A 16,538-nucleotide genomic window follows, 5' to 3' on the forward strand; every position below is an offset into this window, starting at 1 on the left:
TCAGAAAAACACTCTGGATGATCATCAACACACACACACACATACACACACACTGCTGAATAATAAACACAGGGCGTGTTTTGATTATATATAAATTAGTAATTGCAGAAAATTCCCACGCATTAATGTATAATCTCACACTGGCTTCTCGTTGATTTTTTTTTTTGTTTGTTTTTTTTATGGCATAAAGTTGAATCTGACTCTCTGTGAGGTCTCTGACCTTTTTAGATAAGGTGAATGTTTCATGTCATGTCAGTTGAGAGTAAATCTGTGTCAAACATCTGGTCTGTGGGACCAAACCGGCCCACCAGAGGTTCCAATCAATCCTATGAGACACTGTGCAAAGATATATAGTCCAGTTGTTGTTGAATTTTTAGTTGCATCAGTATCGGAAGTGACATTTCATTTCTGGAGCCTTTCGCACCAGAACTTCTCCTTAAGATCGTAAGCCTTGGTAAGCAATAGTCATTTTCAGTAGTAATTGTCTGGTTACGCGACGATATATGCTTTTTCAAAATATATTCACTCAACGCCACAATGGAGAAAAAGCCTTTAAATTGAAATATAAAGGTTATTACGACCTTTGTCAGCCAGCCAGCCCACTCAAGATGATGTCGTGCCGCTTGTGGCCCATGAACTAAAATGTGTTTGGCATAACTGACGTAGATCATTTCGAGCAACATTCATTGAACATTCCAGGTCAGTTGAGAATAAATCTGTGTCAGTTGTCTGGTCTGTGGACCAAAACCGTCCCGCCGGAGCTTCGATTCCATCCCGTGAGACGACTGTACAAATGCATATAGTCACGATATTGTTGCATTTTTTGTTGCAACAGTATTTAAAGAGCTATTTCAGCAGGATGCCTCGTTTAAATTTGGCCTCATGTTGAAATTGTACTTGGAAAATATCACATTTGCGTGCGTCTGTTCTAAAACGTGTGAAGTTGTGCATGTCCGTTCATTATTGTGCTGTCATTTCACTGTCGTAAATCATGCGTGTATAGCAGAGACCCTGAAAATCATGCGGTTCGCATGCCAGGCCGTGAGTTGGTGTGGTTGGTTGTTTTGTACTGAATACAATACACTATAACCATTAACAATGGCGAATGCACAGACAGTTGGGGAAGTTGGATTATTATTACACGAAACTGTCAAGTCCCAGTAGAATGTGTCATGACAGTCTGGAGTGTCATTGTTGTGATTATCCATCTAACTCGTGCGTGTGCAAGAAGAACTATTTACTATGGCCTCGCTGCTCATGTGCGGTTGCAGCATGTCCGCCGTCTACCCGGATACAGAGCCAGAGCGTTTTCAAACAGTTGTTTCAAACAGTCCTGTCTCAGGAGCGTTTTCAGTGTCGCCTTGCACCCAAAACGCACAGGGAGTTTCTCGTTTACACTTGAAAACGTCACGTGAAGGGGCCCTAGAATGAGTTTGACCCCGTGGAGTCTAAACCCTGCAGAATATATTTGCCCTTTTTGTTTTCTGCCACTTTTTTTCACCATGGACTGAACCATTTTTTTTGTGGACTGATTTTTGGAGAGGGGGGTGGGGAATGCGTGGGGAAAACTTGAGTGAAACGCGTGAGTGCGGTGTGGGTGAATGATCTACAATCTGGTAACGCTCCACGGCCCAGTGGTTCAGGAACTCCGCAATAGCAGACGGTGTCATTACGAAATTAGGAGCTTCTAAATCAAAACGTCCACAGTCGAACGCAATAACGAGATGCCAAGACACATATCCTCACAAAAGCAACCGCTTGGCACCTTTAGTATTTTCCTCCTGATACCTCGGGAGTTTGTTTATAGATACAAGTGTTCCCAACTTGTTTTAAGAGGCGTTCCACGCCATTTTGGATATAAACACCCTCACCGACTACAGATTTAAACACCATCCAATAGTCCGCTCTAAATGCCTCAGGTCATCTGAGATATCGATCGAAGCCTGATACATTTTCTTTGACTGTGGAGCAGTAAAATACAGCGTTTCCCCCTGTTATTCATTCAACCGTGGGGACTATCGAGTCAATGTTTACTGCCTTCGTAAATCAGTTAGATATTTCTGACACGTTCAGTGCTGTGCAGAATACACATTTTTAATTGTTGCACTCTAACCCTTTCAAAAAAAAAACTAACACAATGAGAGGGAGACGAGAAGCTCTGCAACAAATGGTAAATTATTGTGCTGTTCATGTAGAAATATGTTAAATATATAATCCTTTCTTCACATGGCCCGCGCGGTATTCCAGCTCTTGCCGAATACCGAAATCCATGTAGCGTCAGCCCACCTGCCAGATTTCGGCTCCTCGTGCTCTGCCACCGCCTGCCACACACATATACACTGTTCTGTACAACAAATTAAATCAGGCGCCACAGATTGTGAAACTATATGAGGAAGGTTCAGTTGGAGACGGTTGAATTGTGTCAGTGTATCAGTTTTTTATTTTGAAGACGTTTAAAGCCGCACCGTGTCTGGGTTCTGTTCTTCAGTTTTGTATTGTGCAAAGGGAATAAACATGTTTGACTTGAACATGTCGTAACATAGGCGTGGCGTAAATAGTGTGGGTGAGGGAAAAAGTACCACCGGATTGCGAGGTTGGATATTCAGGGGTGGTAGCATCAGGGATCAGGGATGTCAACCAAAAGGCCATTGACACATTTCTTAAGAGTAATTGGCACAACACTGTGTTGTGTTTTTTTTTTACAATTAAAATTAAACAGTGGGTCTGTTTTCCATCTGCTGTCGATGCTGTTTCTTCTATCTGTTGGTGTTCATCTTGTAAAATATCGTCATCCTTAGACAATGTTCTCTCAGCACTGCGATGACCTGATGTTTTGTATTTCTGTGCCTTGTCTGATCAAACCCCCCCCCCCCAAAATCCACCCGCCCCTCTGTAAAAAGATGTAAGTGATTCTGATCACAGAGCAGTTTAACCCTCCTGTCATACCCGTTACTGTAATTCCTCTGGGGATAAACTTGGCTGCGTTCATAAAGCCACGCACTCTTGCTCTTTGCATGTGAAGAGAAATTTGGCTCACGTTTGTTCTTCACATGGGGGGTTCCTTTCTTGTGATCTGCCAAATGGGAGACGATGTTGAATAATTCGGAATGACAGCCAGATCGGTTTTGCTGGTGGTTCTGCAATCAAAGCGCACTTACCTGCTTTTTCCCGTTGATGAAAGCGTGCGACTGTACGTACGACGAGTCGCGGAGCAAAGCAAAACAATGTTGAAGAAAGGGAGAGGAGAAAAAGAAAAAAAAAAAACATGGCTGTGATGGGTCTTATTAGTATGTAGGAAATGATTGTTGTGGATCATAGCCGTGTTTAATATGAACTGATACATGATTTACCTTTGAATTATCAATGTTTCGCATGTTCAAACAGATTAAGTGTCAGTTTTCTGAAAAGAAGTGGGAATATAAAAGATTATTTTAAAAACCCCATTGCTGCCCACTGTCAGGTACATGGGACAGCATTACCCAATTGTTTTTTACAGTTTTGACAGATGCAAGATTAAGTCCTCCTGTGTTTCTATATTTATTTATTTATTTGGGGAGGGTGGTTGTTATCCTCAGCGTTGCTCAAAGGATTATAGAAATGCACAGATGTCGGCGTCCTACCTTTCTGTCCATAGAGTTGGCGATTGGTCCGGCAAGCACCGCACGGTAACGGCAACATTAAGAGGAAGCCGTTCTAACGAGGGGAGACATGCTCAGTGTAGCCTGAAATCATTGGGGTTGCTTACAGTGAGACGCGCGTCTTGGTAGAAGTGATAAAAAAAAAAAAAAAAACGATATCTACCCTCGTGTTATTGCCAAATTCTCCCAATCTTGCCCAACTGTAGAGTTCTTTTCTTGATATAGTGTGACCTCTCAGAATGTCACAGCCAAAACATCCAGCTGTGAGCTGATCCGCTCCGCTCGTTCCCAGAGGCGTTTTATTCATTTACTGCAGTCAGAGGGTGGAAAATGAACAGGGCACCCTTCTGTCACATTTGCTTAGTGAAAAGACAAGAAGAAAGGGAGGAAGAAAAAAAAAAATCGCAAAACATGAGGAATCGGTGTCAGAATAATTGAGGAATTGAGAGGAAACACAAATGTCTTTTTGTTTAGAAAGATTAAATCAGACAGTCTGTACAGAAGCTGTTCTCAATAAAAACAAAGCCAAAGGTGTGTTTGTCTTACAGTCGAGATGTCAAGTTAGTTTACAGAAAATCACACCTCCAGTTACATCGCGACATGAAGATCTGAGGCTGCTTGTGCTTTCTGACGATTAGTGAAGCTCGGTAGAGTTTAATGTGATTTGTCATTGATGACCATCTCGCCACCATGTGCTGCATGTGCCAGTCCTCCCAAAATAGGTTTTACTCATGTTATCATCGCTGCAAATTCAAAGCAGAAAAAAAGTTACCGGTAAATAAATTATTGCTGAGAAATCCGGTTTCTCGTTTTTGTTATGAATAGAAGCAAACAGGTGGTGGTATCTATGAATAATATACAGCCTTGTATCTCCCTCGTGTTTGAACCTTGGTGACTTGAAAAAGGTTGAATTGCTTTGGATAATAAGTTCTTAATAGGTTGGCATTGGAACAAAGCAGACATAGAAGACAGACGGTTACAGGTGATGCCTATATTATCGTAACCTACTTGTGATAATTCACTTTTATTGAATAAGGACATCTGATATTTTCCAATTAAATCCAGACGACAGTCCTGTCTCCAGTTGTGTTGCCAGGTTAATCATTTCAAAGAGCTTTTTTCTTTGCGAGAATGTGAATCGGTGCATAGCTCCGAAAGTCCAGGAACGGAAAGACTGATAAAGTCTTCTTTTAACCGTGACTATCTGGGATGTGAGGATACCCGTTTCTGGAGTTTGGGGATCATGTTGTCATTCTGGGCCTTTTATTATTGAGTATTTCATTCGCGGTGCACCGAATGTTTTCTGTCGGCGAATGTCCAGTTCAGCACCGAGACTCATGTTCTCCTAAGCTGTGCTGGTGGGCGCAGAATGTGGCTGAACGTTGTCTTTTCTAAAATATTGCAAGCCCTCCCTTAACAGAGATGTTGTTCCAGAATCTCAACGTGCTTCGTGGCATTGACTGAGCCTTTTCCAGGTGTGCAAGCTGCCCACTCAACAGACACTAATACAATCATAGACGAAGGCCTCTGATCTGCCCTCTGTCCACAGCTGGAGAGTTCGTCTCTTCTTCAGTCTGCGCGACACAAAGTCGACCATTTCCAGGAGCAATTTCACATTTTGACACTTCTAACTGTAGAACAGTTTGCCTGAGAGAATTGGTGAGAGACGACAAAGGTCAAAGGTGACTTTATTGGTACCCATAGGTAGATGTTTGTGCAGCAGGAGAGGTCACCTGGCAGTACATACAGATGCATTAAAAACAGTAGGGGCACAGGCTCACTGGCAGGTTTCAGACTACTGTGTTTCTGGGATGTGTTCACATTTTGGCCGTTACATGATGCCACTTTCACTCGCATTCATGGATTGCATAGCGAACTTCACAAACATTGAATTCTGGAGGTTTTTCCTGAGAATTCATTGGAAGATCATGCCTGTTTTTGACGTGTCTGGTTAACATGAAATTACCAAGAGTTAGATCCGACCTTCAGCTTCTCTGAATATTAGATCATACAAGACACTGTATTTACTGGAATCTGTCAATCGTTACACAATATTTAGATGCAGATTAGTGAGCACGCGCCCATCTAAGAGACTATCCTATTTAAAGGTGTGTTCTAATGTTGCCAATGAACCAAATTAGTCAATTAATTCAATTCAATTCAATTAAAATTTATTTATATAGAGTCAAATACAACATAGTCAGAAATGCTCCTTCTAATACTGAGCGCACAGCTCCGCTTAGCTTCTCATTGGATTTTTCAAAGACAATAAAGCTGACTTTGACTTGACTTCTTGTCATTTGGGTTTGTCCATTTTTTTCTTCGAACCTGTTTTTAGTCCTGTCCCAACTTGTTTGACTTAGACAGAAATCTGGATTGGAAGAATTGGAAATGTTGATCTCCATTTTAATTCTCATTTAACTCTTCGTTACAACTTTGTAGAATCAGTTATGATGTGGTAAATAGAACACTTACGTTGGTATTTTCGATCAGACATTATGTCAGTGGTCCTTTGTTAGAAAACAAAATGTGTTTTTTTAAAGCTAATGTAGAAAGACTCAGTGTTCTGTCAAAGTGCCATGAGATGGATTTGTTGTAAACAAAATGTAATTATTTTAAAGAAAAAGTAACTTTATGGACGGTTCTGCCTTCTGGATTTCATTCGGCACTTGATTGGAGTGGTGCTGCAGTGATTAAGCATTTTGCATGTTTCAAGGATCACTTGGTTGGAAGTAAGAAACAAAATCAATACACTGAAGTACAGTGAGGTTGACTGCATATTGTGTTAATTACCAAAAACACAGTTCAGACTTTTTCAGAAGGGTTTGTCATTCAGTCATTGTAACTGTAGCAGGTGAGTTAATACTGAGCGCACAGCTCCGCTTAGCTTCTCATTGGATTTTTCTCTGGATTAATTAAAGAGGCCAGATTGTAAGACACAGTGGCCAAGGATGGAAAATATTATTTTCCCTTTTGATAAACAAATGTGGTTTCCTTTGCGTTATATAAATGTGTTACTGTTGGATTTCTGAAGTTCATATCAGGCATTTTAATCAGTTGGCGGATCTTTAGGTTGTCATTGCATTAAATTGTGGAGCTTGAAGTATTTTATATTTTAGCGTACGAGGATTTACTTTTCATGATATTGTTCAATATCAAGTTATAGCTCTCGTCGTCTGATGTGTTTAAGATCCCTCGATTCCCACCATTGCACATCCCGATGGCTCTAATCCAAACTCTTACTGATGATCAAACACTTCCGTGATCTATCCATGTTCTTTTAACATTCACATTTGTAACAAACATTTTATTTAATTTTTTTGGGCCGTATGTTTGTACATCCTCCGATGTTTACCAGATACTTTTAGAGTCGCCCCGGATGACCTGCAGTGGCTTAAAACAGCATTTCCAAATCACCATGTGCGTCGCCTGCACACATCCATGTTCCAGCATCCAGTCCTGCACTGTGTCATGGCCGTCCATTCTCTTGGTGAAGCTCTGGAATGAGTCATCGCCGGCTGGGGGACGGAGGTTGTTGTCATCTCGGCCAGCCGTGTTCAACTTGGCTTTCTGTGGCGACGGCACCGACGCCGTGGGTTTGCTTCTCGGCTCGGGTCCTCCTCCCCGCCGGCTCCTCAGACGTGTTGTTAGGTGACTAAGGCAACCGTGGAGATGAGCTCATCACCTGTAGGTGGGGCTGGAAAGGAGCGCGGGATGGAGGGCAGCGGACAGTTAATGGGGTCGTGAGAGAGGACTTTCGTGGGGACAGACGGAGGCGGCAGCATGAAATCAACAAATTCTTAGAAAGTATGTGTGCTGTGACAGATTCTGCGAGACAATTGAATGGCACTGAGTAAGAGAAACGAAAGCATCACATATAAATCATTCTCATCGTCAGTTGTTCATGACTCACCTTGGATTCCTGGAAGTCTTCGGCCCAGCAGCAGCACTTCCAGGTAAAGCACACAAAGGGTCATAGCGTTGTTCTTGTGTACAATAGTTTCATGTGTCCCCCGAAGCGATCGGGCGTCTGAAATGGTGCACCTGATAGGATGTCGCCGGATAGTTCCCTTGGAAAGCCCAGATAAACACACCTGAATGCACGTCTACGGTGCTTAACGTGTTGGAAATTCAAGCCGAAACGAGGGGTGTCGCAGAGAGAGCGGGTGACACTGAGTGAGCCAAGACTGACAAAGAACAGAAAGAAGACACAAGAGTCAGAATGTCTGAGCAGCGTGAATGAGAAACAGGAGACGGCCAAGGTGTGTGTGCAGTGTGTGTGTGTGTGTGTGTGTGTGTGTGAGTGTGTTTGTGTGTGAGAAAGGGAGCAGGGTGAAAAAGAGAGGGAGCTTCCCTGGGAGGCCTTCTGCACTGCACCACGTCACGCCACTGACGGAGCTCAGAGACATCCCCGCCCATCAGCCAATGGCCAATGAGATGTCGGCTGAGGACGGCTCCCAGGCCACACCCACTGCAGGGCAGGCAGAGATTGACGGGTGGGAAATCCAGCCACACGGGACACAGAAGCTCAAATCGAACACAAAGCACTCTTTTGGTTCTCTGTTGTGGACTTTGTGGGGTGGGGGGGGGGGGTAAAAACCCCTCTCTCCTTTTCATGCACGTAAAGCAGCTACTTAATACCAATCCTTTATCGCCTTTACAATATTGCGATGTGATTACATGCAGGGTGGTAAACTTTGGAATAAAGTTTGGTAAATAACCCTCATATGTCTTGGTGGTAACCTGAGTTTATGGGACCTTCATCCTAACTGTCATAACTCCGAAAGTAGATATTATTTCTTGGTTAAGTGTCTGCGCCCTAAAAAAGATCTTTTTGCTGTTTTGAAAATAGAATTAAACAAGCGCTAGTTTGGGAAAGAGTCATGTTTGACCCGGACCATAATGGTTGTTTACTGCTGAAGGACTGGCTCTCGGCCAGAAAAAAAAATGAATTGTTAAGCTGGCTCCAACTCTCTCTTTGTCTCGAACAAAGCCTCACTTGCGTCAGTAACCGTGAGACCGAGAAGACCATCCTACACTTGATTTTTGCCTCTCCGTAATCAAAGCTCGGCATCTGAATGGACAGAAACCAAGAGTTGTTATTGAATTGTAGAAAACAAACTGCCGCCATAGGGAAGTTTTATTGAATTTTATTTGAAAAACACTTTGGAATTTTATTCTTTGCTCTACTCACAGTTCGATTCCACTGGTAGCACTACTGGGAAATACATGCTTGTTGTGAAAAACAAAGAAAAGTAAAAACAGAGCTTTCTTGTGACAAGATAGTAAATGAGAACTTTTTTTTTTTTTTTCAACATATTAAACGTTAAGGTAGGTCCAACACTAAACCTTCCCCATGAAAGACGGTCAGAAACAGGGTCACTATGGTGACAAAGGTCATGATTTGTAAAGTGATGAGCAAAGTATCCCGAGGAAAAAAAGATGTTGCATAAAGTTGACCCTAACTCTATAACATTGACCCGATATGCCCCCAACTGCGTTTCTTTCCCGGCTCTCGCCACCCGTTTTAAACAAATACTGACGCGTGGGCCTTCGTCACCAAGGTCATGTTGTACTGGCGTTCGTCTGCGCCGGCCACATTTCTGACTGCCAAGGCTGACCAAAGCCTGGATTTGCCGTAGCGTGACTCACGTTTGTGAAACGGCTCATTTTGATTTCAATGCTGGGCAACAACTGACTGTTTGGTTGTGGAAATATTCAAGAGGTCAACGGCACCGTGAAGGTAACGCTCTCTCATCTGTCCGTGTGATAAAGTTGTGCCAGAAGACATAGTTTGTCAGACTTAACATTTCTAGCTCTGTCATCGTAAAATTGTTTGCGGCTCGTATAAAGTCGCTGCTTCCCCAGTCTGAACAAAACATCGCGCCAGAAAAGCGAAAGTCGATTTGGGTTTTAGAACACCTCTGCCGTAGTGACACTCATTGACCCCTGCAGGGTTTCTGCTCCTGGATGCAAGCGCACACTCACGCATGCTCTCCTGTGGTTACGGCGTTACCATAGTAACACGACCATCAGCCGCAGAGTGGGTGACACCTGGATATTTTTATAGCTCGCCCTTTCGTGTGTGTGTGTGTGTGTGTGCGTTTGACGGTGCAGTCGGTTCACGTGTGCCGGGGAGAGCGCGGTGATTCCAAAGCAAGACGTTGCGAGCGAGAGAAACTGTGCACAACGGATTGAATAGAAGACGAGATTGTTGATGGAATGCAGCAGAGTCCTCCCTGACGATGTTCGCAGCGGTGCGCTATGTGGGCCACTGTGTCTCCTACAGTCTTGGAGCGAATAAGGTCGCGGCAGTGAAGAGCAGGCCGCTTTCCCAGAACTTCTGCATGAAAGTTTGGCGACTTGTCACAAAAGCTGATGGCTGTGCGATGGCGCCGAAGTCCCTGCAACTTTAGAAGATTAAAGAAAATGCAGTAGGGGGGGGGGGGGGGGGGGGGGGGGGGGGGAGTGCTGATCTTAATAAAAAAGAAAGTGACACAGTTTGCTTGCACTTTAAGAGCTGTTGTTGACAAATTATGTACGAAGGTTAACCTTGTTTGCTTTGTATATTTATTTTATTCAAATATATTTGTTGAGCAGCAATCCCATTGTGTGTGTGTGTTTTAAGCATGGAAAAACATGCATTTGACATTAGTGTATCACTCTACATTTGGGTCAGTGTGTGTGTGAGATTGTGTGTCTCTCTTTGTTAAGGGACTCACTCCAACTTAAATTGGATTAAATGAGATATAAGCCTGATAGACACGCCTATTAAGGTCGGGTAGTTAAGTCACCGGGGTAGATTCCCGAATAGTTAGCAAAAAAAAAAAATGCAAATGCTTGGTTAACTGGTTAATACATTTTCCGATGTTGTATAGTGATATCATGATCTGCAAAGTATCTCTGCTTCAGCATGTGTAAATCTGAGGAAGTATCATAAGGGACTGGAACAGAAAACTTTCTACAATCAGGTATTTTGAGCTGCTGCGAGACGAGGAGTGTACGCCTCTATAATATTCTCTAATCTCATCAAGGTAACATTTGAACAGGAACATATCCAAACTAACTTTGTGCGAAAGGCGTGGTGTGGACTGGACAAGTATTAATTCCATCATCAATATACACATAAGCCCAATTTTTAGCCCGCAATAACATGACATTTATGGTTTTGCGTTATGGGAGTACCCAGAGGAAACTTGCTCAGGATCCGGGACAACATAGCCTCCTAGATAGAACTGGAACTGGGTCTTTTTCCTGTGGGGCAACAGTTCCCGTCACGGCTCCACTGTGTTGCCCATTACTGTCGTGGGTAAAATACCATGTGAAAGCAGTACTGGGGAGGGGGCTAATCCGATCTAATATCGGTATCGGGTTCTGATACCAACGTAATTCACCGATCGGAACTCTCCGATCCGACCTGCGCATATTTCCGATCCATGAAGCCTCGTCTGATTTACTCTTGCTGAAATGAGTCCACAAGTATTTCCCTGCTAGTTGCTTGGCTCGCTGGTTACAAAATGTGGAATGGATTTCAGCTCGCCGAGAAGAACGGCACTATAGTAGCGACGAAAAGCAGCTCCTTCACTCTGTCAGCAGGGGATTCACACCTCTGTGAAGCCACGCAAAACTGTGAAAATAGTCCCAATCGCGTAAAAACAGGAAACTCTGCTGTTTGTGCTGCGTTGCTAAATAATTTCCCCAGGGATTAATAAAGTGATTCTGAGGTTTTAGAAATATAATGAGTTTATTATGAGATGATGATGATGTCACACAGACCCCCACATTGTCCAATTGTCAAAAATGGTTTGAATGCTTCCTTTTCTTCCTTATACGAACCTCAAGTTGCATTGTAACATTTCATACTTTCCTGTGGAGAGGGATTTATTATGACCTCATATAAAATCAACAATAAGGATATTAAACCAAACGGCTCTGGTATCTGAATAGTATTGGTAGATAGATAGATAATAACTTTATCGGCAGATATCCAAATTCAGGTGTCTGGGTCGAATCCGAAGTGAAAAAAGGTGGATCGGTGTATCCTTCGCACCACTACAATTACTCTTCTTTTTTCAAGTTTTCTATTAGAGAACAAAAATAAGCATTCAAACCTAAAAAAAACTACACATCCGGTTGCATTTCGTGGATCCAGTGGCAGGTCATACGAAGTGTGAGGTTGACTTGGCGCCGCACCGCCCAAAAAACAAACACTTCTAGAATAGGTATCAGAATATTTTTTCTTATGTTTTCTTTTTTTTTTTTTTTTTATCAGGCGAAACTTTGAATTCTGGCTCACTTTTTCAACCTTTTTACTTGAGATGCAATGTCGGCTGAGTCGATACTAAATTGACTTGAAACATTACTGATAATGTACAGAAGTCGTCAGGTGAGTTGTCACTGCGTTACGTTCCTGAGCATCGCTATGGCGACGGGTTACAGACAGGAGGGATTCCGATCACATCTGGTACTCAATGATTTGGAATGAACCACATCCCAAATCAGGTTAAGTCCCCCAAAAAATTGTCTGCTACCCGAAAACCGGCACAGTTCATTTGAGCTGTTGGAATAATTGCTTGAGAAACTCTTTAATCTGATTACTGACTCGACCTTTCTGCGTTAAACGTGCTATTCGTACATTATGTCCTTTTTTTTTTTGGTTACGTCTTGCAGCTTTGTATCAGTTGGCGTCCTGCCGGAAATTCATCAAGCAGTTACTGTGTTTTTTTGGAAATGTGGTAAAAAGCCGTCGTCTGGATCCACATTTAGTCTTTGTACCAGCCCAGCAAAAGTAGCGCTGCTCTGTTGCTATGCAGAACATAGCAGGCACTCACAGTGCAGCACTTTGCTTTGCTCTAGAGGAGCCGCGTGATGAGATTTAAATTAATTCTGCGACGGTCCGAAATCCTGCCTCTCCCCCCCCCTCCTCCTGTTGGGACACGTTGTATTAATGGTGGTGCTGCTTTTGTCCGCACACACACACACACACACACGCACGTTGTCCTCCTCTCACTGCAGTGGCTGACTTGTGGAACGAGCAGTCAGGAGGGAAAACGGCACTCCAAAAACAAGAGCGAAGGAGGCAGAACACACCCCAGTACAGCAAGGCGGCGAGCGCACTCCCTCGTGCTCTCGCCCTACGATAATGAGTGATTTGAGCTTTGGAGTTTTCGTCAAAGTTACAAAGTGGAGTCATTGTTCCGGGTCCGTTTTTGGGACGGCCCGTGGTTTCAAGGCATGCTGGTTACTTTTTGTGCTCCAGTGCGACTGGCTGGTTTTGTACTTCATGCTTGGCTTCAAGTGCGGGAACTGCCGAGGTTGCCATTCAGACGCCTTTGTGTTGTGCGACTGGACGCCCGCAGACTCTTCGTGGTCTCGTTGGCCGTGTTGCCGCTATTGTTAGATTCTCTCAGTTGTTGGGGCTGCATCGTGTTTAGTGGAGGGCTGTGGCTTCAGACCTATTGTTTTACAGAGCAAACATCCCCTACACCTGCACAGTTTGGTTCTGTTATGTAACTTTATATATATCGTTACACAACATTATTACCTGAGGTACTGAGTACCTTACTGTATCAGTTCCTATAGCTGGCCATTTATGTAAGATTGCGTCATTCAAGGTTAGCCAGAGGTGCACGTATTGACAAGGTGGCAGCCGGATCATTTCCTCCCGATGGATCATTTTTCGACCAAACACATGGGCAATCAGAGGATCCCACCGCTTCTCCAAACTGCCAGTTTTTGTAAGCGCTATCTGAGACTCTTTTATCCCCCGCCACTCTTTGAGATTACGTTAATGACACCCAGAAATAGGAGCCGAGTTTAGCGTGCTGCTGTGACTCATCTGTTCACCGCCATTCCCTCCTCACTGCCGCCTGGATGGATGTCCTTCCCATATAGCAGCCGTTATGTTTCTGTCATATTAGATCATCTGTCTGTCTTCATATATTAGACAGGCTCAGTGGCACGCTGGATTTGTAGTGATTCCCCCTGTGTTCTCTCCCAGTATGTATGCCTGCGTGTCGCTTAAACTGATTACTGCCACGGCTGATAAATGCATTCACTGCCTGGCAGCGTTGGACCAAACTCCTTCGGAAGGGAGGGCTCCGCAAATCTAATGCACCACAGTCAGACAGACAGACAGACAGACGGGCAGGCAAAGGGGCTGCCAGGCTGAGTATTCATACAAGTTTAATGAGCATCCAGACAGTGGGGAGTTTGTGGCTCCGGCGCCGAGCTCGCTCTGCACACCGAGGCTGACGGGCCGGCGAGGTTACACACACTAACGAACAGGTGGGAGGCTGACCGTTTGACCCAGGTTATGAAAGCGGGCAGGTCCGAGCTCAGAGTCCGCCATTAATTAACATTTTTGGGCGTTGAGAGCGAAGTCGAAGATGTCACGTGGGGAAACTCCAGACAGCCCGACCGGCGCTTTTCTTTTCTGCTCAGACGTCTAACAGCCAAGTAATCACGCAGCTCAGACCGAGAAGAATATCTTCTTTCAAGGACCCCAGACAGTCTCATTAATTTTCAGTCTAAAAAGAACAAACACAGAAGCCCGTCCGCAGCGCCGTCTTAAACGTATTATTTTGAAGTTTGAGTGACTGCCGCGTCGCGCTCCGCATCGCCGTGGTTATTAATCGCTCTTCTGTTTTTCCCATGATGGCATTCAGGGCTCCCCGAGTGCCGAGCCGAGGCAGCGGGAGCGCCACCCCTCCCTCCTCCGCTGGAAACGATAGCGCAGCGAGAGGAAGAGGCCGCCGATGCCGGTGCACCCTCTGTGTTCGTCAGTAATTACACAGGCGCTTGTCTTTGTCTGAGGCCGCCGGCACACGTGTTCAACTTGACTGCGGCGACTCAAACTGCAGACCTGCTCGTGTTTGCATTGTGCAAGGTGGTGTGTAAAAGTTTTCTTTGTGTGTTGGCTTCTGCTCAAAGATCTCGTTACTTGTTACTGCTTGTGCAATTAATGGAAATAGTGGCGTTATCAGTTACCGTTTCCCTAAACTTCTGCTTACTAGTAGAACAATCACCTTGTTAATCTCGTTGCAACTTTTTTCGACAACGGTCAAGACTCCATCGTCTCGTAAACGGTGGAAAACGCTACTTTCTGGAAACGCTTGTGCTCCGTCGCCATGCAGACGGTGGAAACGCTGCTACTGTGCATGCCGCCACCACCATAGTAAATCGTACTTCTGCACAAGAGCGAGTAAATGAACAATAGCTTCTTTGTTTGTACGTACGAGTGCCTGTGTACTCGCCATTGTTAATGGTTATTGCATATTGTTCTCTGTGCACATGTGTGTTTTCCAAACAAAAACGACCAACAGCAGCCACTCACTGTCGTAGCATGTCGTGCTTACTACATCGTGTAAACGTGGCTTACAGCATCTTAATTGATGTCTAACTTCACCAGGTCGTTAATGAGTGAAGAATCTGGGGGTTAGGGCAATGCTCTTCCCCATTAATTTCTAAGAAGGAATCTTGATTTAAAAGCACAGAGAAGAGAGAGCAAAAGACAATGCATACGAACACATCTTTCTAATTTCACAATGAAGAGAAAGGCAGGTTCATACACGGAGAATGAAGGAAACAAAAACCAGCATGATGTTTTTCTTGCCATCAGTTCTATATGAACTGAAAAAGGGCTCCTCATGTGATTCAAGTACATTTCTAAAGAGTTTTGGATGAACCCTGGCTGCTGGCATTTATTATTCCCAGGAGCATTCAAACTGCACTACCCTTTGAAAAAAGAAAAAAAAGTAAAGAGGCTCTAATCAAGTACTGATTTTCAGTTGCACCACACTGGTTGTGATCACTTCTCTTTTAAGAAACGATTCAGCATGCACTTTGTTAGTATGCTAACCAGAATCAGATTCCATCCACTGAGCTTCAATAAGAAACTATTTGTCAATGCAGAGCAACTGCCGAGCGAAGTTGCCATAACATACTAATACAGATGTTGCATAAATGGGATTGCTCATCGCGTCTCCGCTCAGTTTGTGTGGGTTCCTCACAGCAGTGGGAGGTAGAAGTCCAGCTCCGGCTTCGCGGTTCTCCTCCTCGACTCCGCTCACAGTTGAAGTGTTGGGGCTGTTTCAGCAGCGAGGCGGCAGGGAGCTGGGCAGGCCACGTGAAGAGACACTTCACATGCAGCTGACAGATGCATCTCCCACTCCCGCGTGCCAGATGTTTGCCACACGTCTGGATCTTTGAGGGAAGGCCGGGTTCGAGAGCCGCGGAGACTTGAGTGGCACACTAATGGGATCGACTCCGCCGCCGTGGCTCTGACACTTTTTGTGAGCGCCGGTGTTTAAATGCAATCTGGATTCAAGAGCGGCGACAAGAAGAGTTCAGGGATTTTGGGAGCGGGGGGAGTCTTTTGCTCTCGTGTCGTTCGCGCCGTGGAAGTCGAGCCACCTCCTCGCGAGTGCTCCTTGACCTTCCCCCCCAACCGCTCTCTGTGAGTGGAGTACAAGAAGCTCCGGGAAGAAATGCACCAGCGCACGCACACATCCTGCAGGAACGTACCGTCACAGGCCACAGAAACACACACACACACACACACACACACACTCAGACTCGTATTTATTCATCCTACCCAGAGAATCTTCTTTTTAGTCGCTCCAAACAACACTTAAGACACAGTCCCACACTGCGGAGTGACGCCTTCGTATACAGCCCCTGTCACTGTCACGGATGTAGCTGCCACTCGACTACAGCGCTACGTCCACAGTTGCTATAGCGACGCCATGGTAATGAGCCTGCATTCTAATGACGCCTCAGTGGGTTGTTTGAGGAGTTGAGATATCTCGGGACAATGAGTCGACGAGCTCCGTGACAGCGTTCGGGCCTTGAAGGGCACCGAGCCCTTTGATGAATGCGCGGCTGTCGGAGGGGCTTGGA

At 44.7% G+C, this 16,538-nt stretch overlaps 1 protein-coding gene across 2 annotated transcripts in view; it reads left to right on the top strand.

Moving 5' to 3' along the window:
- The window catches only part of zhx2a (zinc fingers and homeoboxes 2a), a 37,281-nt gene that overhangs the window by 828 nt on the left and 19,915 nt on the right, over window positions 1–16,538 (top strand). The window lies entirely within an intron of this gene.

Source organism: Blennius ocellaris (genome assembly GCF_963422515.1).
Source record: "Blennius ocellaris genome assembly, chromosome: 8".
Taxonomy (NCBI): Eukaryota; Metazoa; Chordata; class Actinopteri; order Blenniiformes; family Blenniidae; genus Blennius; species Blennius ocellaris.